Here is an 18,451-nt window from a genome sequence, read left to right as displayed (position 1 = left end):
ATTTGGCAAATGCTATCAAACATTGTTTAATGGGCATAGGCTTGGAATCAGTAACTCTGCTTCTAGAAAATCATAGTAAGGAAATAATCAGAGATGCAAAAGATATATATATATATATATATATATATATATATATATATAGTGAACCTCTTCATACGCTTCTTAATGAAAAATTGTGAACAATACTCAATGCCCGGAGATTGTTTTGTTTTTTTGTTTTTTTTTATGATAGTCACACACACACACACACACACACACACACACACACACACAGGCAGAGACATAGGCAGAGGGAGAAGCAGGCTCCATGCACCGGGAGCCCGACGTGGGATTCGATCCCGGGTCTCCAGGATCGCGCCCTGGGCCAAAGGCAGGCGCTAAACCACTGCGCCACCCAGGGATCCCTGCCTGGAGATTGTTAAGCAAATAATTCATAAAATGGAATGCCACATAGTCATTAAATAATCAGACTTTATAAAAATAAAAATCAAACTTTAGATGAATAGTTAATGAAACATTCAATACTTGATATGTCCAAAAGAGGTAAAAAAAAAAAAGACTACAAAAGAGTATTATAATTGATATCATTATTTCAAGAAAGAAGAAGGAGGGACACCTGGGTGGCTCAGCGGTTTAGTGCTTGCCTTCGGCTCAGGGTATGATCCTGGAGTCCTGGGATCCAGTCCCACATGCGGCTTCCTGCATGGAGCCTGCTCCTCCTTCTGCCTGTATCTCCGCCTCTCTCTTTCTCTCTCTCTCTCTCTCTCTCTCTGTCTCTCAAGAATAAATAAATAAAATATTTTAAAAAAAGAAGGAAAAGAAGGAAGAAGTATAGATAAGGGAAAAAAACAGCAACAAAATAGCAAACTCTGATAGCAACAGAGGTATCTTAGAAGGGTAAGACCACAAGGGACTTCTTATTTGCTGTTTCATTTTGCTTTTCAATGTTTTAAAAAATTTTCCACATTTTGTAATTGGATATTTATTTATTTATTAATTTATTAATTTTCAATGGCAAAGAATACCCGGAAATCTCTGGGCAATAAGATTACAAACATTCTTCACTTTTGTCTCGATGCTTCTCTGTAGTTTTTCCATATCTTTACAGACAGCATGAATTATTTTTATTGAAAGGGAAAAAGTTTCTTTTTACCCACAGAAGACAGGGCTATCTCTTGTGTGTGACATTTTATTTCAACATAGTATTTGTACAATACTGTGAAATATATTTTTAATAATAAAGATCTGGTCTGAATAATCTAGAAGAGATGAAGGGTTCCAAATGGATACAAATTTGGCAGTGAGTCCCAGGTATCAAATATTCTTTCGATTCTTTCCACAAGGAAACTGTGACAGAAATGAAGACTTATTTCTCTTATTTTATGTTCAGTTTTCATGGGAGCCTGTGGGATGGAGAAGGCTTAGCTGCAGGCATATCTCTGTGTGCTCAGAATTTGAGAGAATGAGGAGCAATAGTTGGGATGTAGCTGAGTGGAGAGGTCTAAATAGAATTTTATGGTCTGTACACATTTTTTTCAGGATCTTACAATTTAATAAAAAATCTGTAAATAATCTGCTTATTTCACCTCTGTGTGAAGCTTAAATAATGTTGAGTTACTTTTCAATAAATGATATTTACAAATAACAATGGCAGACATTATTGAGTACTTGTTCTATGCCAAGCACTTCATCACACTTTGGTCATATATTATTTCTTTTAATCTGAACAGCAGCCTGATGAGGCAAGGACTATTTGAATCCCCATCTGACAGAATTTTTTTTTTAGAGAGAGGGAGAGAGAGAGAGATGGGGCAGAGGCAAAGGGAGAGAGAGAATCTTAAGCAGGCTCCACACCCAACATGGAACCCAATGGGGGCTTGATCTCAAAACCCTGAGATCATGACCTAAGCCAAAATCAAGAGTTGGACCCTTAACTGACTGAGCCTCCCAGGCACCCCAATCTGACAGATTTTAAAAAGTGAGCTCAGAGAGGTTAAGTAACTTGTCCAAGTTCCTAGTAAGTAGTCAAGCTGAAATTTAAAATCAGATTTATCTGAATTTAAGCTGCAAGTACTTTACATTTCACTGCCTCCTGTATCTACTATAGCTAAGCAACACCCAACAAAAATGCATTCACATAGTCATCAAAAGACACATACTAACTAGAAAGTTAAATAGCAGCACTGTTCTTAACAGCCTCAAACTAGAAAGCATCCAAATCCACATCAGCAGTTGAACAAATTGAAGTCTATTTACTCAGTGGAAGGCTATAGAGCAGTGAGAAGGAATTATCTACAACTACACATCACAAATGGATGACTATCAGAGACACAGTGCTGAGCAAAGAAGTCAGGCCCAAAAGAACACATAATGTATGACTCAATTTACTTATTTAAAACATGCAAAAAAAAAACAATCAAAATGAATCCATGGTTTTAAAATCAGGGTACTGATTACTCTTTGAGGTTGGGAGGTGGTGGTAGAGGGTGCAGGCTGGATGGTGGCATAAGAGGGTTTCTGGGTGGTAGTGGTAATGTTCTATTTCTTGATCTGGGTCCTGGTTACAATAATGTGTTCAACCTTGTGAAAATGAATTGAGATGTACATCTGCCATATGTATGTCTTTCTCTATGGCTGGTGACTCCAGAGGAAGAAAGTAGTGGGTGAAAGATACCTAGTTTAGTTTCTACTCTGGGGAGACCTAAAACAAACCCACTACACCCACAGGAAAACAGTACAAACTGATAAAGGAGGATCATGGAAATACTGATCTGATAGCAGTGAGCTTTCTGAGATACAAACAATTAGCCCTGGGGAGTGACAAACAATACGCCACAACAAGCTCACTTCGTTACCTTTCCATCAGAATTCAGAACCACAGCGTGTCTGTTTGGACAGCAGGAAAGCGTTTGCTTTAATATCACCACCTGCAGAATGAAATTCAACCAATTAAGTTAGGAAATTGCCATTTGCAGATAATTATTATTTAGCTGGTTTCTAACTTCATAGTTCTGCAGCCATTTGAGGACAAGGTCTCAGAACTGCCACAGGGTGTGGTATCAGAGTTGGTCTATTTTAACTTAATGATCTGGAAGAGGAAATAACCAGTATGGTAATGACATTGCAAACGATGCTAAATTGAGAGTGTTGCAAATGCTAATAAAGGCAGAGGAACAAAATGAGAAGACTTTGCTGATAAAATCTGGGCTTTAGTGAATAATACCAGTGTATTGAATTTCCAATTCTCTGCTTTCGTAACAGATTCTTGAGCACACTCCTTTGTGCTAAAAAATAAAGGTCTTATGCCTCAAAAAACTGAATACTCTATATCAACATTGCCATTCTAAATAAACTTTTAAAGTTCTTGGAATAGTATCGAACATACAGAAAAATTGCAAAAATGGTACAGAGAATTTCCATATACTCCACACCCAGTTTTCCTTATTATTAATGCATTACATTAGTATGATACATTTCCTCACAATTAATGAACCAATATTGATACATCATTACTTATGAAAGTCTTTCTGTAGATTTCCTTAGTTTCAAATAATATCCCTTTTCTGTTTCAAGATCCCATTCAGGTTACCAAAGTCCATTTAATCATCACGTCTCCTTAGGTTCCCATTGGCTGCAACAATTTCTCAGACTTTAGTTTTAAAGACTTGGACAGGGACACCTGGGTGGTGTTGAGTGGTTGAGCATCTGCCTTTGGCTCAGGTCGTGACCCTGGGATCCTGGGATCGAGTTCCACATTGGGCTCCCTGCGTGGAGCCTGCTTCTCCCTCTGCCTGTGTCTCTGCCTCTCTCTCTCTCTGTGTGTCTCTCATAAATAAATAAATAAATAAATAAATAAATAAATAAATAAATAAAATCTTTAAAAAAAGACTTGGACACTATTGAAGAGTATTGGTCACATATTTGGTAGAATGTCCTTCAACTGGGATTTCTCTGATGTTTTTCTCATGATTAGGCAGGGATTATAAATTTTGGGGAAGAAGACCACAGAGATAAAGCACCAAGGTCATACCATATGCAGGGTGTGATATCAACTATCAATATGACTTACCACTGTTGATATTGACCCTGATCACCTTGCTAAGATAGTATTTATCAGGTTTCTCTACTGTACTTATTCTCTTCCTCCCCTCTTTCCATCAGTGAACTCTTTGAAGGAAGTCACTACATGCAGCCCACACTTAGAGAAAGGGGAATTATGCCTATCAGAGGGCCGAGTACCTACACAAATTGTTTGAAATAGATTCTGCAGGGGATGTTTGTCTATTTCCCTCCATTTGTTTATTCAATCATTGAATATGTCAGTATGGACTCATGGATATTTATTTTATACTTTGGCTTATAATCCAATACTACTTTATTTTGTTCCTCAAATCATTACAGTTTTAGCCAGCACAGGGCTCTTTCAGTTAGTTCTTGGGTCTGTTTGACATATCACCATCATTGTGGATCTTCTTAAAAACTTCCTTATTTTCCAGCAGTAAGAGATGCTCCAGGATTATCTGCATATTTCCTACCCCAGTCCTAGAACCAGCCAATTCTCAAGGAGGTTTAGTTTCTTTTACTGGAGAATGGTACTATAAACCAAGACCTGGATTCTGGATGTGATGACTTCACCTGGGGTGTTTTAGCTTCCAGGCCTTCTCAGCAGACAGTGCAAGGAAATAAACTCATGTGTGTGCACATACCTATAAATATTGTTATGTGTCGCCGTCTGTATCTATAGTAAGCTAAACATGAGTTCATCCTAATGTTTCCAACTCCAATCCATTACCACATGGACACTTCTAGTTTCTTCTCCTTGCTTCTCTATAACTTTCTCATTTCAACAATGAGAAACCAGCTCCCACCATCTACCATCCATTTACTTGTTTAATCCCAGTATACATGGACAGTGGTTTCAGAATAGTTAACCAAATTGTTAACCAATAATAGGAAACAATTTTACCCACTCTAGTGCTTATATATAGTGCCTTTTGTCTTCAGTCTTATAAACTTTATTCATTAGCTTAGTACATTCCTTTCCATCCTCTTTGGTTATGCTGCTTAATACATTTATAATACTTAGATTCTTTTGTCACATTCTGCATTTCATCCTGGGATTCACTGACCTCCTAAATGACTTTTTAAAGTTTGCATACATCAAGGTTCACTCTTTGGGCTGCAGTTCTATGAGTTTTGAGAAATGCATAATATCATTTATCTGCCATTGTATAGTCTCATACAGAAGAGTCTCACTGCTCTAAAAAAATCCCCTGTGCTTCTCCTATTCAATCTTCCCCCAATCCCATCCACTGTACTCCCACCAAAACTTTGACAACTACTACTATTTAGTGGCTCTAGGGTTTTGCCTTTTCCAGAATGTCATATAAATGGAATCATACAGAATGTAACCTTGCAGAATGGCTTCTTTAAGCGATGTGCATTTAAGACTCATCCATGTCTTTGCATGGTTTGATAGCTCATTCCTTTTTATTGCTAAATAATATTACATTATGTGATGTACCACAGTTTATTCCTTTTCCTATTAAAGGTCATCTTGTTTGCTTCTAGTTTTTGATGATTATGCATAAATAAAGCAGCTATAAACATTCACATGCAGGTTTTTATGTGGACATAATTTTCAACTCATTTGGGTAAATACCTGCGAGCACAATTGCTGGATTATATGGTAAGACTACGTTTAGCTTTGTGAGACACTGTCAAATGGTCCTCAAAAATGGCTGTACCGTGGCTCCTGGCTGGCTCAGTCGGTAGAGCATGAGATTCTTGATCGCAGGGTCATGAGTTCAAGCCCCATGTTGGGTCTAGAGTTTGGATATTCCCACCAGCAATGAATGAGAGCTCTCGTTATTCTCCTCTACACCCTCGCCAGCAATCAGTTTTGTCAGAGTTTGGATTTAACCTTTTTTCTAAGAGTTCTGTCATAGTATTATATTATTGGTGTACTTTGTATCGCCCTAATGACAAATGATAGCAAGTATTTTTTATCTCTTTTTTTTTCAGCTATAGATCTTCTTTTTGTTTTTTAAAGATTGTATTTATTTATTCATGAGAGACACAGAGAGAGAGAGGCAGAAACATAGGCAGAGGGAGAAGCAGGCTCCTCGCAGGGAGCCTGATGCAGGACTCAATCCTCGGACCTCAGGATCATGCCCTGAGCCGAAGACAGATGCTCAACCGCTGAGCCACCCAGGTGTCCCAGTTATATATCTTCTTTAATAAGGTCTCTGTTTAAACCTTTCATCCATTTTTTATTTTTATTATTTTAAATATTTTACTTACTTATTTGATAGAGAGAGCACAAACAGGGGGAGGGGCAGAGGCAAAGGGAGAAGCAAACATCCTGCTGAGCAGGAACTCCAATGTGGGACTTGATCCCAGGGATCATGACCTGAGCCAAAAGCAGGTGCTTAACCGACTGAGCCACCCAGTTGCCGTTTCATCCGTTTTTTAATTAGGTTGTTTGTTTTCTTTTCAAGTTTTAGGAGTTCTTTGTATATTTTGGATACAAGTCTTTTATAAATATGAATTTTGCAAATATTTTCTCCCAGTCTGTGGCTTGTCTTTTTTATCCTCTTAAGAGTGGCTTTATTTTAATAAAATGGAACTGACCAATTTCTTTCTTTTGTGGATCATGTTTTGGTGTTACCTAAAAATACATAAACAAACCCACAGTCACCTCGATTCTCTCCTATTTTGTCTTCTATATGTTTTATAGTTTTTCATTATAAATTTAAGTCTATGGTCCAATTCATTTTGAGTAAATTTTTGTGAAAAGTGTAAGGTTTAAGTGGAGGTTCATTTTTTGCCTGTGGATGTCCAGTTGTTCTAGCACTATTTCTTGAAAAGATTATTCTTTCTGTGCTGAATTCCCTTCGTTCCTTTGCCAAAGATCAGTTGACCTTTTTAGTGTAGAACCAGTACTGCACTTTCTGTTCGGTTCCATTGATGTATGTGTCTATCTTTTGGCCAATACCATCCAATCTTGATAACTTTATAGTAAGTCTTGAAATCAAGTAGTATGAGTCTTCCAACTTTGCTCTTCAGTATTGTGTTGACTTCTTCTAGATCTTTTGCCTTTCCATACACAAACTTTAGAACCAGTTTTCGATATTTCTAAAATAACTTGCTGGAATGTGCTTGGGATTCATTGAATCCATAGATTGAAGTGGAAAGAACTGACATTTTAATAATATTGAGACTTTCAATCCATGAACACAGACTATTGCTCCAATTATTAGATTTTTTTTATTTCTTTCATCAGATTTTTGTAGTTTTTCATATAGACCTTATACATATTATATTTTTATCTTAGTATTTAATTTTGGGGATTCTAATGCCATTAATATTTCTCTTGTACAGTGCTGGTATATGGGAAAATGATTAGCTTTTGTATATTAACCCTGTTCCCTACAACCTCTACACTATTTCTAGGAGGTTATTTATAGATTCTTTGGGATCTTATATGGAGATAATCATGTCATCTGCAAATAAAGATGGTTTTATTTATTCTTTTCCAATCTGTATACATTTTATTTCTTCCTTTTATCTTATTTCACTAACTAGATCTTCCAATATGATATTGGAGCGGTGAGAGAAGACATCCTTGCATTGCTCCTGATCTCAGAGGAGAGGTCTCCTTACCATCAGATCTTATTTTAGCTGTAGATTTTTTGGTAAATGTGCCTTATCAGGTTGAGAAAGTTCCCCTCTATTTCTGGTTTGCTGAAGGTTTTTTATCATGTTAAATTCTTGTCCTGCATCAATTGATAAAAATATATGATTTTTCTTCTTTAGTCTGTTGATACGATGGATTGCATTTACTGATTTTCAAATGTTGAATCAGCCTTACATAACTGGAATAAATCCCACTTGGCTATGGTACATGATTCTTTTTATACATTGATGGATTCACATCGCTAGTATTTTGTTGAGCATTTTTGCATTTCTGTTCACGAGAGATATCAATCTGCTGTTTTTCTTTCTTGCAGTGTCTTTATCTGGTTTTGATATTAGGACAATGTTAGCCTCAGAATACATTAGGAAGTGCTCCCTCCACTTCTATTTCCTGGAAGAGATTGTAGAGAATTGGTGTCATTTAATGTCAAATGTTTTTCTTACATCACTTGGTAAAATCATATGACTTTTCTTCTTTAGTCTGTTAATGTGATGGATACATTAACTGATTTTCAAATGTTGAATGAGCTTTGCATAACAGGAATACATCCCACTTGGCTATGGTATGTGATTCTTTTTACACACTGATGGATTAAAATTGCCAGTATATTGTTGAGGGTTTTTGCATGTTTGTTCATGAAAGATATCAGTCTATAGTTTTTATTTCTTGTAATGTCTTTATCTGGTTTTAGTATGAGGGCAATGCTGGCCTGATAGGATGATTTAAGAAGTATTCCTTCCTTTTCTCTCTCTTGGAAAGATTGTATAGATTGGTATCATTTTTTCCTTACATACTTGATGGAATTCACCAGTAAAATAATCTGGGCCTGGTGCTTTCTTTTCAAAGGTTATTATTTGTTGGTTCAATATCTTTAATAGGTATAAGGCTACTTAGATTATTTATTTCTCCTTCTGTGAGTTTTAGTAGTTTGTGTCTTTTAAGGAATTGATTCATTTCATCTAAATTAAGAAATATGTGGGCATAGAGCTGTTTGTAGTATCTATTATTCTTCTGATGTCCATGAGATCAGATCAGTAATGAGTCTCTTTTATTTCCAATTTTGGCAATTTGTGCCTTTCTCTTTTTTTTCTTGGTTAGAGTATGGCTATAGTTTTATCAGTGTCATTGATCTTTATAAAGAACTAGGTTTAAGAGTGATACAAGTGCCTTAAATCAGAGTATTTCCAATTCTTTCCTCCCATTTTGGTAACATTTCTGTCATTCATTAACTTCACTTCAGATTTCATTTCATTTATTCATGTGTTTTGATCACTCAATACATTATTATTGTTACTACCTCAGTTATCTTTTAAATCAATTAGGAATAAAAATTAAAGATTTTATTGTAATTTCAGTTACTTATTCTCCATTGCTCTTCCTTTCTTTATGTACGTTCAAGTTCCTGACCTATGTTATTTTCCTTCTGCCTGAAGAACTTTTAACATTCCTCAGGCAGTAAGTTAGCTGGCAATAAATGCTCTCAGTTTTTGTTTGTCTGAGAAAGTTTTTATTTCTTCTTCACATTTAAAAGATAATTTCTTTGAATATAGAGTTCAAGATCGGGGAATTTTGTTTACCTTCAGCAATTTAAATATTTCACTCCACTCTCTTCTGGTTTGCATGGTTTCTGATGAGAAGGCCACTGTAATTCTTATCCTTGTTTCTGTTTAGGTAAAGGATTTCCCCTCCTCCCATCCCAACTTTTCTGGATTTTTTGAAGATTCTTTGTTTTTGTTTTTCTGCAGTTTGAATGTGATATGCCTGGGTATGGGTTTATTTTTTATTTTTCATTTGGTTGGGAGGTTGGTATTTTTTCCTGCTGATGTTTTCTGAGTTTTCTTGATCTGTGGTTTGCTATCTGTCTTAGTTTTGAAAAGCTCTCGGCCATTATTTCTTCAAATTATTCTTCTGCTCCAGTCTCTTCTTCTTGTATTCCAATTACATGTATGTTACACTTTTTAACATTGTCCTATAATTCTTTTCTGTTTTTCCCCATTCTTTATTCTCTTTGCATTTTAGTTAGAGAAGGTTCTATTAACCTATTTTCAACCTCATTGAATCTTTCCTCTGCCATGTCAGATCAGAGATACTTTTTATTTGTTACAATGCTTTTTATTTTCAGCATTTCCATTTGATTATTTCTAGAGTTTCCATATCTATACGTAACATCACCCATCTGTTCTTGTATGTTGCATACTTTTCCCATTAAAGTCTTTACATATTAATCATTGTTACTTTAAACTTCCTGTCTGATAATCCTGACAACTGTGTCATTTCTGACTCTGGTTGTGAAGATTGCTTTATTTCTTCAGACTGTGTTTTATCTGCCCTTAGGCATGCCTTGGAATTTGTTGTTGAACACCAGACATTATATTGGGTAATAGTAATTGAGGTAAAGTGGTCTTCAATGTGAGGACTAATGTTAATCTGGCTACGAGTTAGGCATTATGTGCCAAGGACTTCAAAATCCTCTAATGTCCTTCCCAAAGACAAAACAAGGACACTTCCCAAAGTATTCCTTCTCAGAGAAAGTCTATCTTTCCCTGCTTTCAGCTATAATTTAACATTATTATACTGGAAACTTGTTGGTGTGGTGGTAAGTATGTGGGAGGTAAGTTATCTAATTTCTGCCTAAATCTAAGGGTTATTATGGTCCTGTGTCTCATATCTATAGTCTTCCCAAATATTTCTCCAGTGGCATAGCTGTTTTTTCACTGCCCCCTACTCCTTTACTGGCTGAAGCATGCACAATCTATTTCCTTGAAGCCCTGACCATTGTGGTCTATGCACCCCTTCCCCACTAGGTGATCCAGAAGGACTAGAGGGACCTGGCTGATGTGGGAGGAATGAGGCTCAGGAATTGTCTTGTCCCCTGGAAGGTCTTTGTTATGGAGAAGACCCTGAAACTATTTTGCAATGATTACTCTTCTTCTTCCCTTGTCAAACCAAGAGGGGAATCTTTCTCCAATCTTCACCAGGAGAATCTAGTGGGATCCTAGAGGTAAATCCCACAAAACTGAGGGGCCTTTTAAGACTACAGCCCAAGGATTTTCTTACTCTCTTGCTAGTTCACACTCAAGCTTCCAGCAACTCATCAAAATTACTATCTAAATGTTCCTGAAAGTTTACATCTCTAGAGGCTTCTACCCCAGGTTAATAGATCTCAGTTGTGACTATGTGGATGCACCTGTCTGTACGGACTTCGGAGCGATGGTTTGCCCGGAAACTCAGTTCCCTAGTGAAGCTGAGAAAAGTTGTTGATTTTCAGTTTGTATAGATTTTTCTTTTCATAAGGATAGGAGAGAGGACTTCCAAGCTCTTTACATGTCAGAGCTGAAACCAGGTTCTGTCCAGCACTGAATTTTAATTAAATACCATGACTAAAGGATGTCGAGTATTATGTTTCTAAGAGAGGCATTGGCAAGTGACATTTGTTGAGTGCCTAAAAATTTATATATCTTGTTAATTTGATCAACAAATAATTGTTGAGTGCCTGCTATGTGTCAGGTAATATTCTAGGAGATGAGGCCCCCTCAGGGAACAAAACAAAATCCCTGCCCCCATGAAATTTCCATTCTAGTCAGTGAGAGACAGAAGAAAATGATAAGTGCTAGAAAGTAAAAGTAAAAATGGGTAAGGGTGATAGAGAATAATTGGATGGAGGTTAGGGAATGCCATTTTAAAGAAGATTGGTTGATTTGCATGTGTAAGGCCCTGGGTTTGATCCCTGGCATATCCACTACACCTTTATAAAGACAATGCCCCCTTACCAAAAAATTGAAAAGGCTCTCTGATAAAATAAAATTTGAAAAGATACCCAAAGAAAGTGAAGTAGTACTCCGATAGGATATCTGAAGAAGTATTTAGGGAACATGAAGAAGGCCAGTATGGCTGGAGTGAAGTGATGAGAGACAGTCACAGGAGAGGAAGCAGTGGGAAGCCTCATTATGTGCAGCCTCGTCAGCCACGGTAAGGATTTGAGCTTGCACTCTGCATAAGATTGGAAACCACTGGAAAATTTTCAAACAGAAGAAGGACATGAATTCACATATTTTAAGAGGATCACTCTGGCTGCTGCATTGAAAACAGACTGTTGTGGGGTGGGAAAATCAAGACAGAAGTTCCAGAGACTGTTGAGGATACCATGGGAATAATCCAAGCAAGACGTGATGGTAGCTTTCAGGTAATGAAATGTCATCAGACTCTGGAATTATTTTGAAGGTAGACCCAATAGGATTGTCGATGGATTGGTTATGTTATTTAACCTTTATAACAGTCCTTAGGAAAATAAGGGTAATACAATTCATGAGAAATTAGGAAACTGATCCTCAAGGAGATCTTACTTAGTCCCTAAGCTAATGAGTGACAAATAAAAATTTAAAGGCAAATCTGTCAGGCTCCAAATCCCTAAATCTGACCCTCCCGTTCCCAACCTCTTAGTTACAAGGGATCTTCACTTCATTCCACGAAGAAGAAACCAAAGAGCTTAAGGGTCATTCTTTAGGTGCTACAATTTGCTAGGGGCAGAATTGAGACAAAAGACACTGTCTGGTGACACCTGAATCGGTCACTCTCTGCTCTTTCATGCTGCCCTTTCATCTAATAAGTGGGGAATAAACAGTCAAGGATTGCAAGTAATTGCCAATTAAACCTAAGTTCACAATAAGATAGCTTTATTACAAGATCCACTGCATATGGGTCATCTTTGAGGAGGCATCATAAGACGGGAGTGATATTTATCACTGCACCCTGAACACTGCCCATATTTTTCATCATTAACAAAGTGATGCAAAAAAAAAAAAAAAAAAAAAAAAAACAAAGTGATGCAATGACTACAGGAAGCCTTTTTAAAAACCAAAGGAAAAAAGGAAACAAACAAACAAAATCCAGGAATCAACCAGTCCTAGTTGCCTAAGAAACATGCCAGGACTGGCACAATGATTGATGTGCACGTATTTTCGTAAGATTCTTTGGGGACTTCTGTGGCAGTGGTAATAGGACCTAAAGTGTGGCATCGCCTAGTGTAAGAAACAGCATCATTTTGTTCATCTTAATTGGCCATTTTCCCCTAGAAAAGATATTCCTGGGGAGATAAAGGAATCCCTGGCAATAAGTTGGGGGTTTTTGCATTTGTAAAAAACTTTTCTTCAGGGGTACCTGAGGGGCTGAGTCGGTTAAGTGTCCAATTCTTGGTTTTGGCTCAGGTCGTGATCTCGGGGTCATGAGATCCAGCCCCATGTCGGGCTCCCCGCTCAGTGTGGAGTCTGCTTAAGACTTTCTCTCTTCCTCTCCCTCTGCCCCTTCCCCTACTCTTTCTCTCCAAAATAAATAAATAAATCTTTTTCAGAAAATGCTTTTTTTCATCTAGTAATGACTATTGGTCCTTCAAATTCAACTCGATCTGCTGTTTATTAAGTCCTTACTACCTGCCAGAAATTGGGATAAGGGATTTATGCATTTTTTTAAGGCTTTATTTACTTATTCATGAAAGACACAGAGAGGCAGAGACATAGGCAGAGGGATAAGCAGGCTCTCGCGGAGAGCCTGATGCAGGACTCGATCCCAGGACTCCGGGATCAGACCTGAGCCAAAGGCAAACACCCAACCACTGAGCCACCCAGGTGTCCCAGATTTATGCATTGTTTATTTAAATCTTCAAAACAACTTTAAGAGGCAGGTATCATTATCTCCATTTTACAGAAGAAGTGATGAAGGTTATTAGGTTGTATGCCTTCTTTTGGCTCACAGAGAACCCAAGGTTGGCCTCTACACCTTCACTCTCACAAGCCAATTAGGGATTACAGTGCTGTGATACCTCTCTTCCACTAAGCGTCGAATGCCTTAAGGGCAGAAACCCTTCTTTCTCTCTTCTTCAGTACTTCAACATATCCTGAGAAGTAACACAGACCTTTCCCCCAAATATGTAACTTAATTCCATTTATTCGTCATAATAGCCCAATGAGATACTTTTGTAATAGTCTCCTATCTACCCCATTGGTGAGGGAATGATTCCTACACTAGAGTAATGGGCATGGCTGAGTACATGGCACCCAACACTGCACAGATGAGATTGATAGCAGTCTACTAGTCACATACACTCACAGCCCAGAGGAAGAAGACACCATGCCATGCGGGGCCATATGGGGACTGCATTTGAGAACATCTGAGTGATGTTCTCAAATGAGTGAGCCATCAGGTGCTATAGGAGGCAGGCTTTGTAGTATCAAGAGAATGGGATACCATCTGGTTCCTGCAAAAGAATGTGATTGGCTTGTTTCTATAATATCATGGGCTGGCAAGAACTGAAATCCACTCCTGAGAGATAAGCAAGAACTGTGCGTGGTCCCTATGATATGTTTGCCTAGGGAACCTTATCCATCAGAGCAGAGTAGGGAGGGAATTCGTGGTTAGGCTGTCCCAAGCTCTCCCAATTTTACCAGATATCAAGACAATGCATAACATCGAGCCTTAATTGTAGGCCTTACACCACAAATATGCATCACTATCTCCATTTTATAAATTTCTAATTTGAATTAAATTTACAAATGGGGAAATGGAGTTCAGGATGCCTACAGCATGGACAAAGTCCCATAGCCACTGAGAGGCTGAAGTTAAACTCTGGTCTCTCTGATCTCAAAGTAATATTTCACTTATAAAAGGTTAATAGAATATTTTCCATTTCTTTTTTTTTAAGATCTTATTTATTTATTTATTCATGAGAGACACACAGAGAGTGAGAGAGACAGAGACATAGGCAGAGGGAGAAGCAGGCTCCATGCAGGGAGCCCGATGTGGGACTGGATCCCGGGACTCCAGGATCACGCCCTGAGCCAAAGGCAGATGCTGAACTACTGAGCCACCCAGGCGTCCCGTATTTTCCATTTCTAACCAACATTTCAATGTGACTTCTGGGAAGGATGAGAGTGGAAAGGAAAGAATACACCATTTTCTGGCTTAAATCCATGTACAAGAGAGCATTTCTCCCCCACATGCCTGAGTCACCAGCATTTGCTTGAAAGGAATGACCACAAATGCTTTGCATCAGGAGGTGGAGATCGCCATTGTTGGCTCATGCCAAGGCACCTGCCTGCTTGCCTATTTAGACCATTTAGTTTTGATTCGGCTCAGGCTAGCCCAGTCTCAGAATAAATGCAGGAACAGCTTAGATAAATTAACAGGAAGCTCTTAATATGCATATTTGTGTTCTTGTGTGTTTGGACTGTCACTTATCCATCATAACTTGTTCCCTTCGGCTTTGAATATTTTAATAGTTGTTCTTCTTATATTTTTATTTACTTACATGCCAAGCTCTCCCAGCCCAGTTACGATCTTCATGTTTGAAAGCAGAAGGACCCAGCGATACCCAACCCTGTAGCTTGCTTTCATGTACAAAGGGCAGGGCTTGCCATAAGGAGTTTGATCCTACCAACTAACATAAAGATGAACTTCATGCTAACTCCTGAAGGAAAAAAAAAGTACATACATGTATTTTCATTTTCATTTTGCTATGACTTTTATAAATCACTTAAAATTAATTTTTGAGCAATGTCAAGCCAGCAGTGAAGTTTCTCTAAAGCATTTTTTCCAAATTGCTTCTTTTATACAAAACTGTAGAAATAGACTTTTCAGTTTAGGAGATCTTTTCTTGAGGAAAGCTATCTTCAGTAAAATTCAGAATGTGGTTGGTGCTCACGAGGAGCTTTAGTGATCTCTCTGCAGCCCAGCGTGTTCCTCAGCAAACCCAGACTTCCCAGGTTCTTTGAGATGATTCTATGCTGGATGCTGCCTCCCACTGACAAAGCTCATTAGGGATTGATGTGTAAATTCAGAGTGCAAATTTAATTTGCAGTGAGAAATGAAATTTCGAGCTGGACTGAAGAGTCGTATTGGTAGAACCAACATTGGTTCAACAAATATTTATTAAGCGCTGTAGTAGCCTGAATAATGGCACCCAAAGATAATAGGCCACAACCCCTGGAACCTGTAAATGTTACTTTATTCGGTAAAAGGGTCTTTACAGATGAAGTTAAAGAGCTTGAGATGGGGATACCACCCAGGTAGGCTGTAAATGCAACACAAGTCTCCACATAAGAGAGAGCCGGAGGGAGATTTGACTATATACAGAGGAGAAGGCTGTGTAAGGATGGAGCAGAGGGGGACTTGAAGATAGTGGACTTTCCCCAGGAGGAACGCAGTCCTGATTTCATGCACACCTTGACGTTGGCCCCAGATACCAATTTCAGACTTCTGGCCTCCAGAACTCTGAGTAAATCAATTTCTGCTGTTTTAAGACACCAAGGTTGTAACAATTTGTTACAGCAGTTATAGGAAACTAATACAGGCCACCAGGTGCGTACCAATTGTGTACATGTGAGGAATATAGTGGTAACCAAAACTACGTGGCTTCCATCTCCACAAAGCGTCAGAGCAGCTGGTGAGAAGGTATATGATTTGATGACATCAGGTCTCAAGAACCTTCTGTATTCCTGCCACAGTGGAAACCTATAACCTGCAGGCAGACTGGTGCTCCTGTCAGCTGGAAGGGCATTTTTTTCCTTTCTCGTTCATCTTCACCAACTGCTTTATATATATATTATATTTTAATATAATGTAAGATATATTTATAAAATTAAGGAAACATTTTTAACTAAATATATTTAGTATACATCTGTATATTTTGCTTGTTTATCTCTCACAGAGTACCCTGCTTTATACCTCCTTACCAAGTTCTTGAGTACCACCTCACGTGGTTACATCTTTCACATGCTATTTAAGATTATAATGCTTGCAAGGAACAAAATCGCAGATGTTGAGCATTTGAAGAGGAATACTTTTGACATTCTCTGATGCTTTGGGATGAGACCTTCCATTTGGCAAAGGTATTGTGACCTGGACAAATGTTCTGGTCAGGTAATTGCCTACAGCATCCCTTTGCCCATACAACAAACTATCAGGTATGGCGTACTGCCCTGTGAATTACCATAAACTTCTGTACTCTGATTTTCAAGGTGCCTTGTGAGTTATCATATCTAAGATGAACTGGCTATATTACAGTTAACAAGTAGAATGTTTGGCTTGCAATCAATTGATAAAGTCTTGTTACCCGGGTCTAAGAAATGCCACCCTCCTTTGCCTCCAATTGGCTTCAAGAATGCAATTCAGATCAGATCGTCTCCCCCAACATGGACACAAGGTAATTTGTCATTCAGCCTCACAAACAGAAAATATGACCCAAAGTTTGTCCTCCACTGTCACTCTCCAACTTTGGAGGCTCAAGGACAAAGGGAACAAGCAGCCGTTTGCAACAGTGCTCTTCCAAGCCCACAGCGAGCTCACTTCCCTGTGAGCCTGGGAAAGGAACAAATACCATATTTCTCTCAACTGGCTTCCTGCCTCCAGCATTTTCTGTCTTCCACCACCAGTCCACACTTGCTACTCAGAAATGAGGTTTATTCACTTACCTCTTTAACTTCCTGGAGGATTTGTGAGGTTTTCCATGGACTTCAAGTACTTTTGTTGGAGTCAGTAGGCCTGGAGAGAGAAAATTGGCTTCAGTGCCAAGGTAACAAGAATGGAGTTTGCCTGTTCGGCTTTTCTGCTTTCATAGGCTTTGAAAAAGTGTGGACCAACGAGAATCTTCTTTGGATCATGAAATTATAAAAATTTTAAATATGTTTTCTGATTACAAAGCAATAATGTAATCACTGCACACAACAGAATATAAATGAGAGGGAGTATAATGAAGAAAATAAGACCACCTGAAAAACTTATCACTCCAAAATAACCGGTGTTGGCGTTGAATATGGATATGTTTCTTAATGAAATTATGATCATTCTCCGCACACAGTTTGGCATCCTGCTTTTTATCACTTTACATGAAACCATATTTTTCCATGTCATTATATATTCATCATAAACATGACTTTCCAAGGCTGCAAATATTCTTCCATAATGTATTTGACCATTTTACAATCATTTGACATTTCCATAATTTCCAATTTCTCATTGTTAAAAGTAACACTTTGAAGGAAAAGCCTTGCATATAAATTCTTTGTGAACATCTATAATTATTTCAGCAGGATAAACACAGTAATTGTGAAATTACTAAGTGAAAGAGTATGCAGACTTTTTAGTTTTATTAAAGTATAACATATATCCAGAAAAGTACACAAATCATATGTGGATTGCTTGATGAATTTTTAGCAAGTGAACACATTGGTAGAACCAATACTCAGATCAAAAAAATATTACCAGCATCCCAGAAGCCATCCTCCCAGTTTCTGAACACCCCAAAGGTGACCACTATACTGACTTTTCACACAATAAATGAGTGTTGCCAGTTTTTTTTTTTTAGCATCATATAAGAAGAATAGTTCATATGGCATGCATTCTTTTCTATCTGGGCCCTGTCACTCAACAGGATGTCGTTGGTGCACTTCATCTATGTCCTTGGGTATAGTAATAATTTCTTCATTCTGTTTGCTAGATGGTATTCCATTGTGTGAACATACCACCCCTCATTACCCATTCTACCGTTGATGGGCATTTGAGTACTTTTTCGATTTAGGGCTATTATGAACAGTGCTGCTATGAACATTCTAGTACATGTCTTTTGTTGAACATATGTACACATTTCTGTTGGATATGTACCTAGGAATGGAATTGCTAGATCATAAAAGACGGCATATGTTCAGCTTCAGTAGATACTGTCAGTCTTTCCAAAGAAGTTGTAGAATATGCACATTTTAAGTC

The 18,451-nt window shown here is 38.0% G+C and overlaps 1 long non-coding RNA gene across 1 annotated transcript in view; it reads right to left on the bottom strand.

The window, feature by feature from the left end:
• The window catches only part of LOC106558482, a 127,641-nt gene that overhangs the window by 92,125 nt on the left and 17,065 nt on the right, over nucleotides 1-18,451 (bottom strand). Inside the window, exons 2-3 of the long non-coding RNA XR_005385953.1 lie at nucleotides 17,161-17,230; nucleotides 2,856-2,927 (exon numbers count right to left, since the gene is read on the bottom strand). This is a non-coding gene — a long non-coding RNA (uncharacterized LOC106558482). The remainder of the gene's footprint in view (nucleotides 1-2,855; nucleotides 2,928-17,160; nucleotides 17,231-18,451) is intronic.

Source organism: Canis lupus, chromosome X (assembly GCF_011100685.1).
Source record: "Canis lupus familiaris isolate Mischka breed German Shepherd chromosome X, alternate assembly UU_Cfam_GSD_1.0, whole genome shotgun sequence".
In the NCBI taxonomy this organism is placed as follows: Eukaryota; Metazoa; Chordata; class Mammalia; order Carnivora; family Canidae; genus Canis; species Canis lupus.
The sequence above is the reverse complement of the archived record's forward strand: the minus strand, read 5'-3'. Positions and strand labels throughout refer to the sequence as shown.